Below are 14,761 nucleotides of genomic sequence, written 5' to 3' on the forward strand. Positions count from 1 at the left end.
CTGCAAACAGCCATCATTCCCTCACCCAGGCTGGCCAGGCACCCCAGTGGGGACCCCCACCCTGATCCAGGACACCCTTCAGGGCAAACCAGCCAGCCCCAACCCATGCACCAGGCCTCTATCCTATATAGTAAAAGGGTAATATGCCTCCCAGCACCGGGATCAGCATGACAGGGGGCAGTGCCCAAACCCCCTGATGGCCCTGCGGTTCTGTGTGTGAAAAGGGGCGGGGCCACAACCTCCATATCTGCCCTGCTCTGTTCGTGACAGGGGAAGGCGCCCCAACCCCCTGATTGGCCCTCCTCTGTGTGTGACAGGGTGCGGCACCCCAACCCCCCCTCCCCACGGGCCCTGCTCTGTGTGTGATAGGGTAGAGCCATAACCTCCCCATCAGCCCTGCCCTGAGTGTGACAGGGGCCGGTGCCCCAACTCCCCTATCGGCTCTACTCTGTGAGTGACAGGGGGGAGCTCCCCAACCCCCCTGATGGGCCCTGCTCTGTGAATGACAGGGGGGAGATCCCCAACCCCCTGATCAACCCTGCTCTCTGCGTGACAGGGTACGGAGCCCCAACCCCCCTGATGGGCCCTGCTCTGTGTGTGACAGGGGTGACGCCGCAACCTCCCCATCAACCCTGCCTTGAGTGTGACAGGGGGCGGTGCCCCAACCCCCCAATCGGCCCTACCCTGAGTGTGACTGAGGGTGGCATCGCAACCTCCCAATCTGCCCTGCTCTGTGCATGACAGGGGGAGGCGCCCCAACTCCCCAATCGGCCCTGCTCTGAGCCCGACCAGGGGCTGCACCTAGGGATTGGGCCTGCCATCTGCCACCCGGGAGCAGGCCTAAGCCAACAGGGCGTTATCTCCCGAGGGGTTCCAGACTGCGAGAGGGCACAGGCCGGGCTGAGGGACCCCCCTTCACCCCCCCCCCCCGAGTGCACAAATATTTGTGCACCGGGCCTCTAGTATATATATATTTATGTACAAGTTTTTGTGTACACATAAGTTTCCAGCTTTCTTAGTTCCTATGGTAACTCTATGTTCAATTGTTCAAGGGATTTATAGACTGTTTTCCAAAGCAGCTGCACCATTTTACATTCCCACCAGCAGTGTATAAGGGTTTGGATTTCCTCACATCCTTATCAACTTCTGTTATTACCTGACTTTTATTGTTCTTGACACTATTAAAGATTTCCCATTCCCCCACCACCACCCTTTGCCCACTTCCACCCAGCCCCCACCCACCCTCCCCCGTCCTTCACCACACTGTTGTTTGGGCTATGTATATTTGTTCTCTGGCTACTCTCTTCAGCTTCTTTTACATTACCTGACTTTTTTTTAGTCTAGTCATTCTAGTGGGTGTGGAGTGTTATTTAATTGTGGTTTTAATTTGCATTTCCCTAATAAGATATGATGTCAAGTATCTTGGCCTGAGCTTATTATATATTTGCATATCTTCCTTTGAGAAATGTCTCTTAAGAGCCTTTGCCCATATTTTATTGGGCTATTTGTCTTTTTATTATTGAGTTGAGAGTTCTTTGCATATTTTAGATACAAGTCCCTTATCAGATTTGTAATTTACAATCTCATATTTTGTGATTGTCTTTCACTTCTTAATAGTATCCTTTGAAAAACAAATATTTTTAATTTTAATGAAATCCAAATTATATATTTTCTCTTTTGTTGCTCATGCTTTTGGTGTCAGGTCTAAGGATCCTTTGCCAAATCCAAGCTCATGATGACTTACGCCTATATTTTCTACTATGAGTTGTGTGGTTTTAGCTTACATATATATGGAATATAGGTCTCTGGTCCTTTTTAAATTAATTTTTAAGTCAAGCTTTGTTTTTTTGTTTTTTGTTTTTGCCTATGGATGTCTAATTGCTGCAGCACTATTTGTGAAAAGGCTATCCTTCCTCCTTGAATGACTTATGTTCCATTATCAAAAATCTACTGGGCCTATTCGTGTGGATCTATTTCTCCTTCTCTGTTCTGATCATTGATTTATGTATCTATCCTCCACCAGTACCACACAGTCTTGATTACTGTAGCTATATAGTAAGTCTCAGCATGTAGAATGACCTCTCCCACTTTTTTCAGAATTATTTTAGCTATTGCATGCCCTGTGCCTTTCCATTCAAATTTAGAATAAGCTTATCTATATTTACAAATAAATTGCTAGAATTTTTATAAGAATTTAAGTTAATCTTATAGATCAAGTTGGAGAAAATCTATATTGTTACTAGGTTAAGTTTTTCAATCCATGTACACAATATGTCTCTCATTTATTTAGGTTTTCTTTTATTCCTTTCACCAATATTTTGTTGTTGTTGGCATAGAAATCCTACACACATTTTGTTCATCTTTTTCAATAGTTAGAGGTAAGGATACAACATCATTCTTTTGCATGTGGCTATATAGTCGTTCCAGCACCATTTGCTGAAAAGACTTCTTTCCTACATTGAATGGTGTTGGCTCCCTTGTCAAAACCAGTTGATTACAGGCACATGAATTCATATCTGGACTTTCAATGCTATTCCATTAATCTACATATCTAGCCTTATGCCAGTTACATAGTTTTTGGGACTGAATTGTGTAGGAAGGAGAGGGGAAGTAGAAGTGGAAGAGAGGGGAAAGAGCAAGGAGGGATAAAGGGGAGGGAAAAGAAAAGAAGAAACTGTTTTAAAGATGCCCCAATAACATCTCCCACCCAGCTGGCATGGCTCAGTGGTTGAGCTTTGATCTATGAATCAGAAGGTCATGGATGAACCAGAAGGTCACGGTTCAATTCCCCATCAGGGCACATGCCTAGGTTGTGGGCTCTATCCCCAGTGCGGGGCATGCAGGAGGCAGCCTATCAATGATTTTCTCTCTCTCCCTCTCCCTTCCTCTCTGAAATCAAAAATATATTTTAAAAAATAATAATCTACACTAATAAAAGACAAAGATGCTAATTGACCATACCTTCGCTATGCGCAAGCCACGCTCACCAGCCAATCAGAGCGACTATAAGCAAATTAACCCAACCAAGATAGTGGCTGGCAGCCATGGAGCTGGAGCAAGCAGGAGGCTTGGTTGCCCTGGCGATGGAGAAAGCCAAGCTTCCCACCTGCTCTGGTTGGCTGTGGCCTCCGCAACAGGCAACACAGTTTCAATTATAGAAGCTAAATAAATCCCAGATACCTGCTTCCAGCCAGCCTCCACTGGGAGCTTGGGTGGCTGGGGGCTGTGGCCAGCCTGTAAACAGTCATCAGCCCCTCACCCAGGTTGGCTAGGCACCCCAGCGGAGACCCTCATCCTGAAGGGGCTGTGTCCAGCCTGCAAATAGCCATCAGCTCCTCACTCAGGTTGGCCAGGCACCCCAGCAGGGACCCCCATCCTGAAAGGGCTGTGGCCAACCTGAAAACAGCCATCAGCCCATCACCCAGGCAGGCCAGGCACTCCAGCAGGCACCCCCACCCTGAAGGGACTGTGGCCAGCTGCAAACAGCCATCAGCCACTCACCCAGGATGGCCACACCCTCATGGGGTGAGGGTCCCTGCTGGGGGCTTGGCCAGCCTGCAAACAGCCATCAGCCCCTCATCCAGACTGGCCAGGGACCCCAGCAGGACCCTCCACCCTGAAGGCGGTGTGGCCAGCCTGAAAAACAGCCATCAGCCCCTCACCTAGGCTGGCCAGGCATCCCAGCGGGGACCCCCACCCTGAAGGGGCTGTGGCCAGCCTGCAAACAGCCATCAGCTACTCACCCAGGCTGGCCAGGCACCCTAGCAGGACTGCCCCACTCCCTGATCAGGGACACCCTTCAGGGAAAACCAGCCGGCCCCCACCCATGTACCAGGCCTTATCCTATATAATAAAAGGGTAATATGCAAATTGACCCTAACAGCAGAAAGACTGGGAATCACTGGTCACTATGACACACAATGACCACCAGGGGGCAGATGCTCAATGCAGGAGCTGCCCCCTGGTGGTCAGTGCGCTCCCACAGGGGGAGCTCTGCTCAGCCAAAAGCCTGTCTGATGGCTGCCAGTACAGCGGTGGTGGTGGGAGCCTCTCCCGCCTCCTCAGCAGTGCTAAGGATGTCCGACTGCAGCTTAGACCTGCTCCCCACTTGCAAGTGGACATCCCCCGAGGGCTCCTGGGCTGCCAGAGGGATGTCTGACTGCCAGCTTATTCCCAATCTCCTGGGAGCGGGCCTAAGCCAGCAAGTGGTCATTCCCCGAGGAGTCCCAGACTGAGAGAGGGCACAGGCCGGGCTGAGGGACCCTCCTGAATGCACAAATTTTTGTGCACCAGGCCTCTAGTCAATCTAACAAGGAACATACAAAACCTATGCAAAGACAATGACAGCACCTCACTCTCAGAAATAAAAGGCTTGAATAAATGGATAAACATATATTGTTGCTGGTTAGGTTAAGTTCATATTAAAGCGAACACAATAATAAATAACAACAAATAGGAAAGAAGATTTAATAATGTGTGCAGGGATTCTCAATCTTGTTTACATATTAGAATTACTTAATTAAAAAAATTTTTTTAAATCCAGTTTGAGGTCCCACTGCAGACTGATTAAATGAGAATCCCTGGGTAAGAGTCCAGGTGATCCTAGTGTCAGCTGGCTTGAGTACTACTGTTATTTAAAGGAAAAAAGAAAGATCTTAATGGAAATATTCGCCCTTGTAATGAAATTGAAAATATATTTCAAAGTTAAAAGTTTAGTATAAAATATTTCACTGAGAGTAGGTGAAAACAGAATAGATAATGAGAACAGAAAAAAAAAAAAGAAAAAAGAAAAAGGTCAGAAAACGTAACCCAAATCTGTTCAAGCCAGATTAAATAAAAACAGCACAAAAATAATTTTTTATTTCCTAAATTCTGTTGAAAATTTACACTTTGAGGGAAATAATCATTTGGATCTAGGTTTAACATATATCATGATAAATTACAAATTTTTTAAAAAGTGAAAAACTAAAATAGTTTAAAAACCATTTTAACCTAGGAGATGGCTTTTTAAAAGGGAGTGGCTTGTTTTAAAGAATAAGATAATATTATTTGAACAATTACTAGACTTATTCTCCAAGAGTTGTTGGGATTCCCAGAGTAAGAAAGAGAAAATAGGCCTACAACTGGATAAACTATTAATGAAAAAAATGTTCAAAAATTAGTTGGCCATTTAGGGCTTATCCAAGTAAAGGAGCAACTTTCTCCCCAAAAGACCTAACTTCCCTTAACTGTACCATTGCAACTAAAGAAAAAATTGCATTGCTAAAACATTTTTACCATCAAATTTGAAGTTGAATCTGGGATCGAGAATTTTTACTCTGTTGCATAAATTATTTGGTCTAACCCAGAGAGAGAGAGAATGTGCTCTTGCCTCGCAAGTGAGGAACTCAACCCCAGCTGTCTATCCAGCACCTCCAGAATTCCCAGCCACAGAGTCTGTGCTTAAATGACTGGAATTGGGCCAAATGAAAACTCAGAGGGCATAATTCCAGGGTTACAGGCAACTCCTGGGAAACGGGTTTCTTCACTTACGTAAGGAGTGAATCAATCATTTCTGCCTGGTTTCTTACTTAGGAAAAGGCCAGAGACTCTTCTGAGGCTTCCTTGGTTGGAACCTGAAGTTCAGACACAGTGAAGGTACATAGGAAGCTAACCAAGCACATCCCCAGTGCTCTAAACAGTATGATAAAGTGTTGGATGAGGAAAGAATGTTCTAATGTCAGTGGAATATTTAAACATGGAGATATTGCTGGACCACCCAAATGTTCTTAAGAGGCTCCTTTGGTTCAAGAGGACTTGATTTATTTTGTGTAATGCATGGATTGATCATCAAGATGCACCTGCTTGGGAATCTAGGAAATGACAGTCAGGCCTCATAGAGAAGAGGGACCTGTGCAGAACTGGGTCTTACAGCCAGAACCAGAACCCAAGGTCACTCTAGGAACCTGAGGAACTCTGCTGGTGGGTTTTCACCCCGGGCTCCATTATCAGTGGGTCTCAGCTATTCCCCAAACAGCTGTCTGCATCTCTGTCTCTGTCCACTTTCCCGCCAGCTCCAACTGGCATTGTCTCTTCTATTCTGCATGACTTTTCTCTGCCTTGTTGGGTGCATCCTCACAACTCCTGCTTTCTCAAAATATTGAGAGAAATAGCCTCAAAATATAGAGGCTGCCATAGCCTCTATTGTACCTTATCACCACTCTCCTGCAAGCCTCACCTCTCACTGCTAACTACATCATTCTCTCCGTATTGCCCAGTTTCAAAGCCTGGAAGATTTTTTTTTCTTTATTGATTAAGGTATTATATATGTGTCCTTATTCCCCCATTGCTCCCCCCTGCTCGTGCCCTCACCCCCCTAGTGTCTGTGTCCATTGGTTATGCTTATATGCATGCATATAAGTCCTTTGGTTGATCTTTCCCCCTTATCCCCACCCTTTCCTGCCTTCCCTCTGAGGTTTGATGGTCTGATCGATGCTTCTCTGTCTCTGGATCTGTTTTTGTTCATCAGTTTATGTTGTTCATTATATTCCACAAATGAGTGAGATCATGTGATATTTATCTTTCTCTGACTGACTTATTTCACTTAGCATAATGCTCTCCAGTTCCATTCATGCTGTTGCAAATGGTAGGAGTTCCTTCATTTTTACAACTGCATAGTATTCCATTGTGTAGATGTACCCAGTTTTTAATCAACTCATCTGCTGATGGAACTTAGGCTGTTTCCAAATCTTAGCTATTGTAAATTGTGCTGCTATGAACATAGGGGTACATATATCCTTTCTGATTGGTGTTTCTAGTTTCTTGGGATATGTTCCTAGAAGTGGGATCACTGGGTCAAATGGGAGTTCCATGTTTAGTTTTTTCAGAAAACTCCATACTGTTCTCCATAGTGGCTTCACTATTCTGCATTCCCAACAGCAGTGCATGAGGATCCCTTTTTCTCCACATCCTCACCAGCACTTGTCATTTGTTGATTTGGTGATGATACCCATTCTGACAGGTATGAGATGGTACCTCATTGTGATTTTGATTTGCATCTCTCAGATAATTAGTGACTTTGAGCATGTTTTCATATGTCTCTCGGCCTTCTGTATGTCTTCTTTCAAAAAGTATCTATTTAGATTCGTTGCCCATTTTTTGATTGGCTTGTTTATCTTCCTTTTGTTAAGTTGTATAAGTTCACTGTAAATGTTGAAGATTAAACCCTTATTGGAGATAACATTGAAAGCCTGGAAGATTTTTATTGTCTAGAGAACCATTTTGCTCAGGACATGTCACAGGACACTGGCCAACTTAATCTTTGGCTGTGTTGGGCCAACTGCACAACCCTGACCAATCAGCAGAGTGTGAAATGGGCTTTCAGTGGCTGCTCTTTCAGTAGCAGCTGTGGGGCAAAGTTTGCCCTAAAAGAGGGCTCTGGGGTGGCAGGTATCTGATCCATGTGACAAGTATATGGATGGTTTGATGGGTGGATGGACAGATAGTCAGGAATACTTTGTCCTCAGAAAAGTAAGGCATGATTGATTAGTGGGAGAGAGAGAGTCAATGTGGGTTGAACAATTGAGCAAAAAGAGAACTGCATTTGTATGTTAACATGTTTCACTGAGATCTGACCTCAGTCCTTCGGAACCAAGTAATGGACAGGTCCTGCCCTGGATGAGCTGGCTATTAATGACAAGTCTTCCTTTTTAGGGAAATGATATGACTTTCCTCCAAAATTCCTGCACATACTTCTGGCTGTTCCTTCATAGAAGGTCTGATCTTCTCTAGTCTTTCCCTATTAGAATCTTCCAAGGTTCATCTCCCACCTATAGATATAAAAGGCTAACATGCTAAGTGTCCTTCCCACTGTCCAACTGGTCGCTATGATGTGCACTGACCACCAAGGGGCAGATGCTCAATGCAGGAGCTGCTGTGATGCACACTGGCCATTTACAGAGAAATGGCACTGCGGACCTGGCACCGACAAAGCAACACTCAACTCTCCCCAAGTGAAACACAGGCTGTGCCACTACCCTGGAGTGACAGCCCACCAAATTGCAGCCAATGCTGCCATGGCGCAAAATGCAGCCCACAGCCCAGCCCAGCCCAGCCCAGCCTGCATACAGTGGCTGTGGGCACCGGGTAATGACGTCACATTTTTGTTGACATTCTGAAGATAAAACTTTTGACAGACTATGTCTGAAGACCAACTATTGGCACACCATATCTCTGAAGCCAGAAGAAAGCGACGTCGTTGACAGAATATGTCTGAAGAACAGTCATCAACAAGTGTTCCACGTCCAGCATGGGCAGGTTCAACGAGCCTGAGGAGGGGCGGTGAAGGATTAAAGAAGACAGACAAGAGAATACAGCTGGGGCTCAGTGGGATGCTGCTTCTCTGATGGAGAGACAGCACCACGGCCTGCAAACCGAGTCTTTATTTTATAGTCAGAGCACACAAAGCAAAACAAGGGTAGTGGTCAACATGTTTACAATGTTCTTGTGAGTTTCACCTTGTTTTGGCAGCACTTGCTGCACCTCCCACAACCCATTAGCTATATAGGAAGGAGCAAGGGAGGACTATAAGGTCAAGCTTAATTATGCTAAGAGGGCTCTGCCCTCCAAGCTGGGACTTGTTTGTGGCCCTGCCACAGGTCAGTCCGAGGCTTAACCCTATAGCCGCTCCCTACAAACAAGTACTACCAATACCGGTAGGAACTGCCTTCATAGCGAAAATGAGGTAAATGAGGATGCAATTATCAAACGCAGTTGTGATGGAATGACTGTTACATGTCAATTTTGCCTATCCCTAAATTGCTCTAATGAAAAACCACCTAATGGAAAATTTACTCAATGTTGTAGTAAAGGCAAAGTTTGTCCAAATGATATAAGTTTTCCAGAATATCTGGCATATTTTAATGATAAATTAATGATAAATGAAGATTCTGACAGTAAAAGTTTCATGGAAAATACTCATTGTTATATCATGTTGTTATTGTTTTTTATTAATCAATTTATATATTATTTTCATATACATTTTACTAATTTTCTTTCATCTCTGACACTTCTATTATAGAGAAAGGGCAAATAGCGATATTAAAATATTTCTTCTAATTAATTTTCCTTTTAATGTGCACTAATTCGTGCACTGGGCCACTAGTCTCATATAAAGTACTTAGAATGGTGCCTAATTTGTAGTAAGCACTGAGAAAACAAGTTATTATAACAGTATACTCTTCATTCATTGAATAAATATTTGAACAGTGCATGACCCATGGGGCTGTATTTAATAGAATTTTAAATATAGAGACTTAACCAAATAGGTTAACCACTCCTATTACATCCCTGAATGAACAGATAAAAACCCCTGCCCTCACTTAATAACAAGTTTGATGACCCAGTCTGGGGCTGGAAAGGCAACCCACAATGCTGTTTAGGATCCAGTCTCCTGGGCTCTGAAACAGCAAGATGTCTCCAAACAGATGGATTGTGAGGTCCAACAGCCTCCTGGTCCCTCTTGTTCTCCCTCCTCCTCTGTCCCCTCCTGCCCAAGCCCTGCCCCACCCCACCAGAATTTTCCTTTCTTTCCCTGTCTCATGGGGTGCATCCTCATATCTCCTGCTTCCTAATGGAGGGTACCCAGAAAGGCACTAATATTTGAAAGTGATATTTTAAATTAAAGTATGCCTAGCTTGCTAACCCTGGCTACAAATCAACATTTAGGGACATCCCACTAACTCATGTGGAAAACAGTGATTCTAGAACAGCAATCCTCAAACTTTTTCAGAAAGGGCGCATCAGAAAATGCTGGAGCTTTAAAAACTCAGAGTGCAGAGCCCCACCCACAGTTCTTCCCAGCAGGTCTGGAGGGGCCCCAGGAATTTGCATTTCTGCACATTACCAAATGATGCTGTTATAGACAGGGGCAGGGCTGCATTTTCTGTTTTGTCCTCTGGTTAAAGTAGTTTTGCGTGTGAACAAGATGTCAGGAGGACCAGCCACCTTTCCAAGATCCGCTGGCACTTTAGAAGCACACGTTTACAAACAACAAACATGTTCATTCGAAATCCTGACATTCTTCATTTATCCTGTGCATGCTGAAACAGCTCCTCTTGAGCACCTTAACTTAGCAACCAAGGTTGACTCATTTCAGGAATTTGGAAATCCAGCCTTTTATAGCAGGAGGTGACTTCAGAGAACTGGCCAGGCCCAAACCTCACCAAAAAAATAATAAAACAGCCCGGCTGGCATGGCTCAGTGGTTGAGCATCGAGCTATGAACCAGGAGGTTGGTTGGATTCCCAGTCAGGGCACATGCCCAGGTTGCAGGCACAATCCCCAGTAGGGGGCATGCAGGAGGCAGCCAATCAATGGCTTGCTCTCATCATTGATGTTTCTATCTCTCTCCCTCTCCCTTCCTCTATGAAATCAGTAAAAATATTTTTAAATAAACAAATAAATAAATTCTAAAAAGATCCAGTCTCTTTTTCTGTTCAGCATCCTTAATGTGTTATCTTTGAGTTTGTCACCACACAGGCAAGTAGTCCCCACCCTTGTCAGTTCTAGCCACCCTAACCATAACCCAGGTAGAAAGGAGGAGGAAAGGACAATGCGTTTATCAGGAAAGTAAGTGTCTCAGAAATGCTCCAGCCATCTTCTGCTCATCTCTCATGAGCCAAAACTGCCTCACTGCTATCTGGAGCTGCAAAGGAAGTTGGGCACACTGCCACTCTAGACAAAATCAGGATTCTCTTTGGTCAGCAAGGGGAAAATGGATATAAAAGAACTAGCAGTATTTCAGGCTTATCCAGGCCAGGCACTGAGAATCACAGCGTCAGACCTCAAAAGTTGGCAGGGGAGAAGGAAAGCAGCCACAGAGAAGCAAGGTGAAGATTATGAAAGAGGTGTTGCTATTGGGAGCATTTAAAAGGGACACCTAATCTGTATTTGAGAGGTCAGGAAAGGCTTGCTGACAGAAGTGATAGTTGAGACATGAAGTAGGACAGGGAAGAGAGAGCATGTGCAGAAGTTCAGAGGGGAGAATGGGTCTTTTCTGGGAACGGCGAGTGATGCTCTATTGGTGCGGAGCAGAGTGTAGGCAGAGGGCTGTGAAGTTGGGGGTAAGCAGGGACCACAGGACCAAGGACTTTGCAAGCCATTTAAAGAAATTGATGCTAATCTTCAAGACAGTGAGAAGCCACTGAGGAATTTTAATTAGGAGACAGATTTTGCTTATTCGTTTTAAAAAATGAAATGGGAAAAGAAAATCAGTCAATCTGCAGCAATTACCTTTAAGTGCCAGTGGATTTGCTGTCCTGTCCTAGTGCCCCAGGAGACCCACAAATTCTCCTAGGCCAATCCTCTCCCCTTTCACAGGGTGGCCCTCAGCTGGCTGGCCACTGCATTTAGAAGCTGGGAACTCTTTGCTTAAACCTCTTACTAACATTTTGGGTTTCCTCCCCCACATAATGCTCTGGGGTAGTTTAGACTTCTTCAGAAAATCCTGCCCCTATAAGGAGCAAGCACTTTTTTACTTCTTTATTCTTCAGTGTTCATGTTCAACTATACAAGTTGTTTTTTAAAGAGTCAGTCAAGGCATAACTATAAGGCTAAGTACACATGGAAATCATGAGCTACCTAAGTAATCTCTAACATATTTGATCAGGTCACCTAGCTTTAGAGAGAATATTCAATTTTCTTGATTTGAAATGAGACCACACATTTGACTAATCTCCAGTTTACAAGTTATTCCTGGATGGTCTAAAGCAAGCAGTGTGGCACATGAGCAGGGTAGCACCTGGTACATTATTGCTCCACTTCCCAAAGTGGTATCTTTGGAGCACAACTTTAAAAAGAGAATGACTTAGGAAACTTCCTTTTTATTACTGAACTTATTTGGTACTAGAGGCCCAGGGCATGAAATTTGCACACTGGGGGGTGGGAGGGTGTCCCTCCGCCCAGCCTGCACCCTCTCCAATCTGGGACCCCTCGGACATCCCTCTCATAATCCGGGACTGCTGACTCCCAACCACTTGCCTGCCTGATTACTCCTAACCCAGTGGTCGACAAACTGCGGCTCGCAAACCACATGCAGCTCTTTGGCCCCTTGAGTGTGGCTCTTCCACAAAATACCACGTGCAGGCGCGCACGTACAGTGCAATTGAAACTTCGTGGCCCAGAAGTCGGTATTTTGTGGAAGAGCTACACTCAAGGGGGCAAAGAGCCGCATGTGCCTCGCGAGCCGCCGTTTGCCGACCACTATTCTAACCGCTTCTGCCTGCCAGCCTGATCACCCCCTAACCACTCCCCTGCCAGCCTGATTAATGCCTAACTGCTCCCCTGCCAGCCCAGTTGCCCCAACTGCCCTCCCCTGCAGGCCTGGTCACCCCTAATTGCCGGGCCATCTTGTGACCACATGGGGGTGGCCATCTGTGACCACATGGGGGACCCTCTTGTTCAAGGACATGAGTCAACTTGCATATTACCTCTTTATTATATATTTCAGTCTCTACTTAAATCATCTTTTCAAAGGGCACCATGTCTAATCACCTGATAATAATCACTTGCAACCTACTCTCCACTCCCCATTCCTAACCCTCCGTCCTTTTTGGGCATGGAACATCACTTTTAGCGTACTATATAATTTACTTCTTTACCATTGTCTGTCTTCCCTCACTACCTATAAACTCATTAAGAGCAGGTAGTCTTATCTGTTCTTGCTGAGTGATCTATTAATAGTGCCTCGAATATGGAAGGCATTCAAGTGTTTGTTAAAGGAATTTGCAAATGGATTATCTCGGGTGTTTCTCCTATGGTTATCTTCTGTCCTGCTCAGGAAGGGCCAAACTCATCTCTGAACTTTCACACATTCTGTTTCCCCTCTTATTTTGGCTAAATTCTACCTGTCCTCCATGGGACAAGGCTTGTTGTTAAGGCAGCAATTACATGTCAGACTATCAGTAGGTAATCAACTTTCAAGAGCAATGCACCGTATTTGAGGCTTTCAATGCCATTCACCAGACAAAACATACTACTCATTTAGACTAAAAGTCACGCTACATTGCCAAAATTACACATTTTTCATGTTACACTGGAATGATTCAGACATCTTAACATTACTAGATAATATTTTAGCAGACCTGTAATTCTGGAAAGGCTGTAATAAATCCTTCCCTAAGATTCTGTTTCTGAATTCCCACCTAAGCATCAGGAAGATCTTTGCTGAGTCTTATTCTTGCAATTCACTCAAACACCAATAATTATCAAGCATTAACTTTCTGTCAGGCACCCTTCATTAATAGGTAAGTCCTGTACAAAAATCATATTTATTGCTGACCGTAGAAAGATATTTCTTGTTGAAGACTAGGTTAGCTCTAGCTGGTTTGGCTCAGTGGATAAAGCATCAGCCTGTTGATTGAAGGGTTCTGGGTTTGATTCTGGTCAGGGGCACATGTCCAAGTTGCAGGCTCGATCCCCAGTGGGGGGCGTGCAGGAGGCAGCCGGTCAATGATTCTCTCATCATTGATGTTTCTATCCCTCTCTCTCCCTTCCTCTCTGAAATCAATAAAAAAATATATATATTTTTTAAAAAAAACTAGGTTACCATCTTCACAGAAGTAGGTCTTGTGTATCAATACCCCCAATAACTAAGATACTGTCTGACACACAGTATGTGTTTAAAAGTTCTATTAAAAGAATGGCAAGCACTTAATACTTGTATTGCTCACTTCCAACTGCATAATCTGACCAAGATCAACATACTACATAGGCCTACCCATGACCCAGTTGGTCAATCTCTCTGTGCCAGAGCCATGTGGCTTAACTTGTGGTAGGCAAAATCCTAAATGGCTCTCCAAGATATCCCACTCTAATCCTTCAGATGGTGAATGTGAAACATTACATCTTTGATGTTACATTACCTGGTCAGATGTAATGAAGATGCGGATTATCACGGTAGGCCTAAACTAATCACACAAACCCTGTAAGAGCTGTTTGTGTAGCTTACACCAGAAAAGGAAGTCATACTCCAAGAATGAAAAGGATTCAGCGCACTGTTGCTAGCTTGAAGAGGGAGGCAGCCATGTATCAAGAAATGGGGCTAGTTTTCAAGAGGTTAGCCCATGCCAGCCGGCAAGGAAATGGGGATTTCAGTCCTAAAACAGAGGATCTAAATTCAGTCATCACACTGGAGAGGCAGGAAGAAGATTCTGAGAATGCAGCCTGACTGACAACTTGGCCTCAGAGAACCCAGCCTAGCCTGCCTGGGCTCTTGACCTACAAAACTGCATGATACAGGCGGGATTTTAAGCTGCTACACTGTAGTAATTTGTTAGGCAGCAACAAAAACTAACACAATCATCCTGTACTAAAAAGTACTTTTTTTTGCAAAGACCAAATCCTGACATTAGTTTTTTCACTGACTTACTTGATTACTATCATAAAGCCCTCCTCTGCCTTTGCCTTTTCTGAATTTGTTTTACTGCTTTCCTTTTCATGGTGCACAGAAGTACTGTCCAGGAAAAAGTTTCCATTGCATTTGAAAACAAGAGAAGTTAACATACTAAGAGAAAGTTTCTTTGGACAGGATCCAGGCTATAACACTGCCCTTTTACTTAAGAGCAATAAGCCTACAAACATAAAGGTATAAAATCATCAGCAACCAAAAAGGTCCATGTTCATCCCAAAAAATTCATAAAAATCAAAAAGGTATAATACAAATAAAATCAGATACTAAAATTCTGTTCATATTCTCTTATATGAACTTACTGCCTCAACTTGGA

This window comes from Myotis myotis, unplaced genomic scaffold, assembly GCF_014108235.1.
Source record: "Myotis myotis isolate mMyoMyo1 unplaced genomic scaffold, mMyoMyo1.p scaffold_m19_p_2, whole genome shotgun sequence".
Classification (NCBI taxonomy): Eukaryota; Metazoa; Chordata; class Mammalia; order Chiroptera; family Vespertilionidae; genus Myotis; species Myotis myotis.